Raw genomic sequence first — 10178 nt, forward strand, 5'->3', positions numbered from 1 at the left:
CAGAAACAAAGACCACCTAATTTCCAGGGTTGGAATTTTACGATAGTTTTATGTTGTCCTGGAACTTTTGTCCATTACAGACAACCCAAATTAAAGTGCATGGATTTTTTCTATATACTGCAGTCTGCATGATAATACTCTTTTTATTTGAAGCCCATAATACCAATTCAGAAAACAGACTATTATGCCTGGCATAATGACCAAAACTGAAAATACCTTTTCCTGGAGTCCCTGGGGCAACAGGACTTTTTCCCCTTTGATGAAATTAAACTGACAATGTCAGCCTAATATTCTGCCATAAAGAGATTAGGATAGCTTGTATTTAACTGTATTTTGGGATTCAGTACACATCTACCCATCCAAACCTCTGCTTTCTGGAGGGACTACTGCTAGATCTGATTCCTTACAAATAGAGGGATTTTAAAAAGAAACTGCCAAAGTAAGATAATACAAAACTGAAATGCTGGCTATAACATGTACATTCTGCTTTTTGAGACAATATGTCCTGAAATGAAAAACAAAATGTGAACTTCATAAATCTCAAAATCTAAAATTAAGAACAACACTGAACAATTTTTTTCAGCTGACAAATAAATGTCACTTTTAAAGGAATCTTCCACAGAGTGATAAAAACAAGCAAAGGGGCAAAAATTGTTCTGTCTTCATTGGCAGAAAACATGGAGGGGTTTTGCTAAGTACTTACAATGACTGCGCTGTTGACTTGGCAGCCACATCAAAAGTGTGACAGTCTTGATTCATGTTCCCGTGCAGTACAAAAAATGACGCAGGGCTGGATCTGAGTGGCTCTCAGCAAGTAATTGAAGGCAGCACAAACACATTGTAAAGAACCAGTGGTGCACAGTTCTGCTGTTAATAAATAGAATCATGAGCTAGACCTTGTTATTCCATGGTTTCCTCCAGTTATTTATTTAATTTTTAAAAAGCCCTTTTTTCCTTAGGTCAGGGACTTTCCAAGATTAACTGGTCCAGTTACTCTACAGAAAGCACGAATTTCTGTCACTGGTGTGGTATCGGTGACTGAGAGACAGAGACATCTGTGTTGAGATCAGAAGCCAATTTTAATGAGTATACAAGGTGTTTATATAGAGTTTTACTTGTATGGCACTTATATGGGGTTCTATTTTTGGTAACAATCTCCTGTTGGTTATACATTCTTCATGAGAGAAACAATGCTCACTTCTTTAAAATTTCAAAGGTTTATTAGAAATCTTTACAAAATACAACAAAAGACTGCATAAGGAAAAGAAGCAATGCTGAGAGTCCCCGTTACCAGCAGCCACAAGGTCACCCACAAAATGGCTGCTCTGCCTTTTATACCTTTGGTGTTGCATCAGGTAACCCTGGCCCCTCCCAAAGTGCCAATCAACTCTTCTTCACCGTCCATTGGTGGAGACTGCTTTCTTGCAACTTGATTGGAAGTCAGGTGTTCTCATGCTGCACCTCCTAGTAACAAACCTTCCCTCTTCCCAAATGCCTTATGCAGGGGGCAAAGGTACACGCCCTCCCTCCACCTGTCCCAACTACCAAGGCAGCCATACAGGGGGAAAGGGGACTACTGAGAGAACATAGGATGTCTAAACAACAAATCACAGTAACATAACTATACCTCAATATAACTTCTCTTAACATATACACATTATTTTCATTCCTTAATTGCAAGAACCAGCCATTGCATTACACATCAACACGTGACATCAGTTACCTGGTAATCATTACAAAGTTTCACAACATATCACTTCTACCCCAGGGAGCAGTGATCTGTGTCTGCCTCTCCCACGGTTTCTGTTTGATTAGGCCTAAGATACCAGGCTCCTTCATCAGTTCCATTGTGCTGTCTGTTTTATTCCCCATACTTCTGCCTTCCTGTTCAACCAAAAATAAGTGACTTGTCTATTAATTTTTGCACACACTGTAAAATACAGGGAATAAGTATAACAATATCTAGTATAATGCCTAATACATGTAAGCTTATTTTAACTAAATTTCTTGTCTCTTTGTTATGTCTCTAATTTCTCAGAAGTTGACTTAGTCAAGTCTGTCATTTATTTGCAGTTTGTTTCAGAACTTGATTGCTTGCATGGATTGACTTGGAGTGGTAAAAAAAAAAATTATTTAATGATAAGCAAAAGGTGTGGTGCCTTGGAGTCCCATTGAGAGAGAACATTCCCTCCCTCATAGCACCATTGGCACTGGTAATTCAAATGGTTTGATTGAGGTGAGGTGTCTCTCGGGACCTTTGATCTGTATCAAGTGGTGGCTTTTTCCCTCAGTGCCTGAAAGTGCCTGGGGCACTTCAGCAAGGGACCACTGTGGGGGTCATTTAACTTGAGAGGGAAGTGTAACATCAGCCCCTGTGTCTATTAGACTGACAATTGTTATCTTTTGTCCTTTTAATGTCAGGGTACATTGGCATGTGGGGCGTTGTTCTAATACAGGTTGTACCCAGCATACTTGGGGTATTCCAGTGGACCCAAATCCCCCTGTTTGGTTATGTCTGTGAAAGGTGTGCTCATGGTTTGGGGAAGTTAAATCCATTGAGCTATTCGAGTTCCCTGGGGCACTGTGTAAAGTTGAGGTGTCCAAGTCATGATCATTATCTCATTGTCAGAGTCTATAACCCCAGGGAGAACAAACCATCAAACAAGTTCTGTTCATGAAACAAGAACAAATCAACAAACCAAGTCCCAAATCAAAGAAGTGGATGACCAGCCTAAAAGCAATGCATGCATACGCTGCCCTGATGGTCTGAAAACTCCTCTGGGAAGCAAATGAACAGATTAATTAAGTAACGTTACTGTGATGGAGGTTGTCAGGTCCAGACCGGAACTCCCTGCTGTGGTGGGTTGTAAATCAGCAATGGTCTGGCAAAGGCTGCTTGTGGCAGCTGGGCTGAGGCTTGCTGTGGTCCGCTCTGAGGCATTGGCTGGGGCATTTGTCTCTGTGTGTGGTGCCACCCCACGCTTCGGCTTTGGTTTCCCGACATCGGACGCCCCTCAAAATCACACTTGGAAGGACACAGATTAGCATAGTGCCTTGCCTTGTGGCACTGAGGACAAATACCGGGAGCTTTGGATTTGACCTCCCCCTTTCCAAAACAGTCCTTCTTCAAATGCCCAGATTTCCTGCACCCGAAGTACATTTGGGGGTCCCCTGGCGTAATCATCATAGCTACAAAGGCATCAGCTATACCAGCCCTCACAGCTTCATAAGTAACTGCTGCCGTATGCTGAAGCGTGCCAAGGTGATTACGAGCCTCGGTCGTTTCCAGCAAAGTGAGTTCCTCCTTAGGCAAGGACTTCAGCAGCTTTTTACAGTCCTCATTAGCATTTTCAACAACTAACTTTAAAAGCAACACTTCTCTGGCAGTATCATTGTCAATTTGTCTTTCAAGAGATTGTTTTCAGCGGTCAATAAATTGCATATAAGACCCCGTCTGTTCTTGCTTTATGTTAGTAAATACTTTTTGGGGGATCGCAGCATTGGGAACCTTTAAAAATGTGATATGAGCAGTTTCAGTATTGCCTTCAAGGACCTCTCTAGGAATGCAGGCTTACCCAACAGGGTGTGAGTGTGCCCCTTCTCTGGCTAGGTGGTCCCTTGTGAGGGCTGCAATAATCCGGTTTGCATGCCCTCCAAATTTCACCAGCAAAGCTTCTAACCACTGTTTCCAGTGAGCATCAAAAATAGCATACTGAGTTGGCATTAATAAGTTCACCAGTCCCTTTAAATCATGAGAGGCCATAAGAGAAGTTGACAATGTGGACCTTAAAAGAATAGCAAAAAAAGGAGACTCCAGCCCATGTTCTGTAGCTGTGTGACATAATTCCTTAATTTCCGGAATTAGCTAGGAGTTCCCACCATGGGTGGTTTTCCCTGCCACCGTGAAGTGTGACTGGCATGATATTTGTGCTGCATTATCAAAATTACCGTCCTTAATAGTCTTTTTCTTTAATCGCATCCAGTGATCATGAGAGTCATGAGAGATAGGTCAGGCTCAGCATCTGAATCTATCAGTCCTGGATTGAAACGGTGCCCCTCCGCCTCACTGCTAGAGCTGTGGTCAGTGATATGGGCTACTAACAACCGTGATATAGAATGCCTTACCCTCTTCCTTTGACTGGGTGGGGGGGGTTGATGGCTGCGACTGTTCTTCAGTATCAGAGAGGCCAGTTTCAGGCTGGCAGGGAGAGTCAGATTGGAGTAGGGGTCCAGTGGTACCCACAGAGGATACAGACTGAGACTGGTCTTGCTTTTTCAATGGCGCAAAAATCACCCTTCAAGATGGGAGCATATGCATTTCCAGCTCATAGTAGCTAAATCATACAGCGTAACCCCCACATCATCCCAAACAGCAGTTGTAAAACTAAAGGAGGCAGTGACATCACAACGCATAACAGCCTCCCATCTAAGAATAAATTTTAAGGCCAGCTTTGGCAAGAATTTGCCTTGTTTTACAAGCAAAGCAAGCATTAGTTCAAAAATGTCTCTCTCTTCTTTAGATATATTTTTTTCCCATGTTCTCCCAGATTCACCTCCTTCTTCGTGGAGAGATTATTTTGGGCCCACTCCTGGCTCTTGCACCAGCACTTCCAGTTCCAGGAAGCTCGCCAATTTCTGGACAGATAGGCCAGTTCTGGCTCCTCATGGGGGGCACCAGTTTTAGGTGATCAAGAGACCGGAACATCTGAGTCGAGATCAGAAGCCAATTTCATTGAGTATGCAAGGCGTTTGTATAGAGTTTCATTTTTATGGCACTTATATAGCGTTCTATTTTTGGTAACAATTCCCCATTGGTCACACATGTTTCATTACATCAGTTACCTGGTAATCATTACAAAGTTTCACAATGTATCTCTTCATTACTTCTACCCCAGGGAGCAGTGATCTGTGTCTGTCTCTCCCATGGTTTCTGTTTGATTAGGCTAAGATGTTAGGCTCCTTCATCAGTTCCATTGTGCTGTTTTATTCCCCATAGTGGGGCAGCTTTGCACTACCTGTATGTGGTTAGACATAGCAGGTGATCTGCCTCCTGCTGCTACAGGAGTGAAGTCTTTGCAAGTGAGCACATGTCGACCCCATGTACTTAAAGGCAGCAGAACTGGAATAAGTCTTGCTTGATTAGATGTAGTTGCAGTGGTTCTTCTCTGGTTTTGGAGTACTGTTCTAGACAATACAGCATAAGCAGTTCTGCTTTTAAATGCAATGCTCTCTCCCCTGGTACCAACACAAATGAATATGAAATTACCAGCATTCTAGGAAACTACAATAGGTCAATACATAAGGCTTTCATTTTCCAGATGTCTGAATCCAAGCCATTTCCTACAAAGATGTTAATATCTACTCCAAATTAATATTTATCCAGCTTTTTCTTGAGACATTTTATGGAAAACTGTGCTAGTCCATCACTCATACTGAAGTCAGAGGCAACATACACTTAAACGCAAGAAACTCAAGAGTACCTGTAGTGAGGAGGAGGAGCTGAATCCAAGGATAAAAACTAATATTTTTTAAAATTTAAAATTCTTAGCTTTGATCTCTAAAGCATGATTATTTTTGTGCTCACCTTCAGCATCTGTGATCATAACTTGTTTAGGTGAACTATTTTCTGTGGATACTTGGGGAAGTAGAGGAAAGAAAGTCTTACTTGAAACAGAATGTATTTGTAAGGTTAGGTGCTCTGAATGCAGCACTGATTAGCAATATAAAATTCTAACTTCCTTGAAGTTCAACATATATTAAAATAGGCATTAAAGTAATTATTAAAGTGAAAGAAGAAATAAATCAAAGCCTTATAAAAACCTTATGTTTAAACTGTCGTTTCACCATGTAAGTGTGAGTTTTCACTAAATATACTAAGCAGCACAGAAAAGTTTCCCTTGACTAGAAAATATAGCCCAGGGCTCCACTTAAATAGATGAGGTTTATTGAATCTCTAATAGCTTACATCATCATTTTGAAGCCAAGACATCTTAGTTTCTCAATTTTTATTGAAATCAAAATTTTGTCCAGGTGTTTTCTGTTCCTTTAGGAATTTTTATGCTCATTTTCACTGAAAATTAGTTCAAGCAAGTCCATGATTTAAAGAGCTTCAACGTTTTAATGTGTGAAGAACTCTTTCAGAGGGCTCATCCAGGAAAGAAAAGCAATAATCACATCTGGAGGCAAATAAAGCATAAATCACCATGCTGGAAACCAGCCAAGACAGTAAGGGACAAGTGCAAAAATGTAACTGAAATGGCAGCACACTATTCTAACCACATGCTGTTAACAAGACAAACCAAGGTTGAACATTATATTTCTATTGTCACAGAACATTGCATATGAGAAGGAAAGAAGAGCGGGGATTTGCAAACTGAGGGTCAAATTCCCTTCTGGAATGAAGGGGAGAAAGTCCTTTGAGATAGGAAAATAGCACTTCTTTAGACCACACTTAAAACCCACAGATATTCTAGTTGGGAAGGGCTAAGCATTCAGAAGTAACTATTTCTAATAAGTGTTTTAATATTATATTATTAATTTAAAATGCAACCACATGGTTCAAAGCAAATCAGGCTGTAATGGTAGAGGGCATTTGGAATGCTATGCACACCAGTAACAGTTTAGCTTGTCATCAAAAAGTAAATACTACTGCATGAGATGCATGCCAAAGCACTTCATTATGTAAAGGTTTACATGATGCATAAAATTATTATCAGCTAATGTTTAAATATGAGCAAGATCCCAGTCCAGCTCAAGGATGCAAATTTTTAGACATTGCTGAGGAATAAAAGGGGTAAGCTCTGCACAAAAAAAAAAAAAAAAAATAGTTAGAACTTTTAAAAAATATTAATTAGATTATCATGTGGGTGAGATCCCCAATGATAACCTTTCAATCTGCAGTATCCAATGCCATCTGACATCATATCTGTCGCTACCCTCATATAAAATGCTGCAGACTCATATGAATGCAGCAGATAGGAAATCTTTGACTTTCTAGAAGGGGTGAAACCTCAAGAATGTGGCACAGAACAGAAGTGATGAGCTATTTCTAAACATTAGGTGAGAATGTACCATAGGTCTGTCAAGATTCATCTCCATATTTTGAATCTGATGAAAAGAAACTGAATTTTTGCTTAACACCTATTAACAACATTCTAAAGTATATTAAATGCAAACAATAAACACGGCAAATGGAAATCAGTTATTTGATGAACTTTCCACTTAAGGATGGAAGTCTGAGAGGATTTATGACTGACACCAGCTGTAATAACCTGGAATTTCAACCAAATATTGAAATTTTGCTTCAAGAGCAGACAACCTTTCTTTCTATTCCTATGAAGGTCAAGTGAGCCATAAATTCAAATTCATTGAAAATGGGTACATTTAATATATGATTAAAGAGAAAAGGAGTTTTCTGTAAATGCAAAAAAAAAAAAATAAATTACTAGATAACATTCAATGTCAGAAATACAGAGACTTGAAATACCATTGTATGAATAATGTTTGCTATCAAAATGTTTTACTTGCACCATGTAAGGTCATGTAGAGCTAAATCTACAGAAAGAGGCAGTCCTGGTTGTACACAGAATCAGCTGATTGCCAGCCAGCTCCAGCAATCAATCTGGCTTGGTGTCAGGGCCATGGAGAGGAAGGCTGGCTGGGATTTCCAGATTGGCATTTGCCTAAGCATCAGCTTGGGTGGTGGGGAGAGCACACACTGGGCTACCTACACCTGGCTACTTGGATATGTACTGAGATGTGTACCCCATGCTGGAAATAAAACAAATTGCAGCATATTTCTGTAAAGGTGATAAACATTAAACCAAAAAACCCTGAGTTCAGAAAGCAGGAATGACAGATTTGCAGACAGAATTAAACAAAAAACTAACCAGGTACCAGGCCTCCTAATACCACAAAACAGATTTAAAATCAATTAGCATAAATAAATCCAAACTGGGAGGACATTAATTTTGTGCTATTGCTTTACCACCTAAAACCTCATGTAATAAATTATTGTATGTATTAAAAATTCGGAAAGGTATAAATAAGATAAATGTGTTTGTAATGATGTAAAATATAAAATGTGAAAAAAACCCCTCTCCGGGTCTGGTCGGGACCCCCTTCGGAAAGCAACAGATTGCAACCAACACCCAGGTAACGAACTCAGGCAGGCCCATCAACTCAGACAAATAGACAGGACAAGAGCCATCAGAACAACAATGGAACTGGCTTGGAGAAGATATCTACCTCCAGACCTGAACAACGCCCTACAGATTTCTGTGGGGAACAATCAGGTTGACAAAAAGACAAACTCCAAAAAGATAATCATCACCAGACCTGAACACCCCACCTGTCGAACCAGTGTTGGAAAAAGCAATCAAGAAGGACAAAGGGGAAAGCACGGCCGAGATACCCATCTGCACAAGCCCAGATTCCACTACTCTGCTCTGATGACACAAGTTGAAATACATACAGAATCTCCTTTGCATATGAGGAGATTCTGCCCGGACACTAGTTTACTCTATTATTCCATGCCAGGAAATCCATTCACTGGACGATCAGGGACACTTGGTGAATGGAACCTGCTTGGAATTTTCGCCCGAGGACATAAAATCCCTATAAAAACCAAGGCCTGGGAACCCTCAAATGTGGATTTGGGAATCCTATACCTTTGGTGTAGACCCTGTCCACCCAGCACTACGCTGACTATTTTATTGTGGTTTTTTATCGTTGTTGCTCTTTGTTGTTTATTAATAAATCTTTCTTTTTAATTCGTATCACGAATTTGCCTTTGCATTTATAACACTCAGAACTACTTGGAGGGTAATAGTTTCCTGAAAAAGATTATTTTATTAAGGTTTGGAACACATTTTGCTATTTCTTGCCAGGGTCAGTAATCTGTTTGGAAACTATTCTGCTGTACAGCAAGAAAGCACTACTATGGGATAGCTTTCAGTTGGGTGACCACCTTGATCTCAATACCAAACTTTGAACAGTAACACAGAATACAAATGTGAATAGATTTTCTTTTTCCTTTGCATCGAAAGCCAAGGGCTAACAGTCACGCAAAGCAGATTCCCCTATGCTGTAAATCACACAAATCTGGTTTCTGTAGAAGAAAACCACTGTACAACATGCTCTTTGGAGGAGATCTGAGAGGAAGACATAGAAGTTTCAGAAACAAATCAGAAAGCCAGGGGAAAGAAAGCTTAAGAATTTTGATGAAACGGGATAAAAGCCCAATTGATGACCCATATTACTCCTATTCCTCTCAGCTAAAAGAAATTTGCTGAAGCACAAACTACATGTGGTTGGCAAAGAATGTGAGCAGTTAACTGTCTGATGAGAAAGTGTGACAGATTTCATCCTTTCTACTGTTAGCCAGTAGTTAGCAGTGGTGAGATTTACTTAATCTTGTGTTTTCTCTGAGAGCAGATACAATGAAATGGAATTATATTCTGTGCTTCTACACCACACTTGTGGGGCAGTAGTAATTGGGAACTGTCACTGCTTTGGGCAGCTGTGTTTCTGTGCTGGTGCAGGGGGGCTGCACTCTCTGGGGTCCTTATAATTTTCCAGCGTTCAGAAGACAAGACACAGTAAATTGTTGTGAATTGGCTCATGTGTGTACATGTCCTGATTTCAGCTTTACAGTGCAAGATTGCTGTGTATAGTAGATCATGCAAATTCTTCTCTAAATATCAACCCTCTTCCAATCATTTCCATCTCTGCTCCCTTTCCCTGAACTGCATCAGGGGCTATGAGCATATTCTTTTTTGTTTCACCCAGAAACAAAGCACTGTGTTAAAACATTGTCATTAACAGGAGCCTCTCAAAAATTATTTCAGAAATCTGTTCTGATTTTCCAATATTTTGTTCCTTCCTAATTCTGCTATATCCCCCTTCCCCTACCACAACTCACTTCCAGTTCTCACACTCACTTCCAGTGCTCACACTCACTTCCAGTTCTTTGTCTTGCAGCTTTTGTCCATGAAGTAGAGGATAAGGGATTTTCACCAGAACATAACTTACACCCTGGCTCTTTACAGCAAGTTTAGAAAGGTGTGAAGAAACTGCTTGTCCTTAATGTACAGTCACAGTTTAGAGTGAAAAACAAAATCTCCCTATAAACCAAAATAATTGTTTAAAAAAATATAATAAGAAAGTCTGGCTGGTGA

This window comes from Parus major, chromosome 6 (assembly GCF_001522545.3).
Source record: "Parus major isolate Abel chromosome 6, Parus_major1.1, whole genome shotgun sequence".
NCBI lineage: Eukaryota > Metazoa > Chordata > Aves > Passeriformes > Paridae > Parus > Parus major.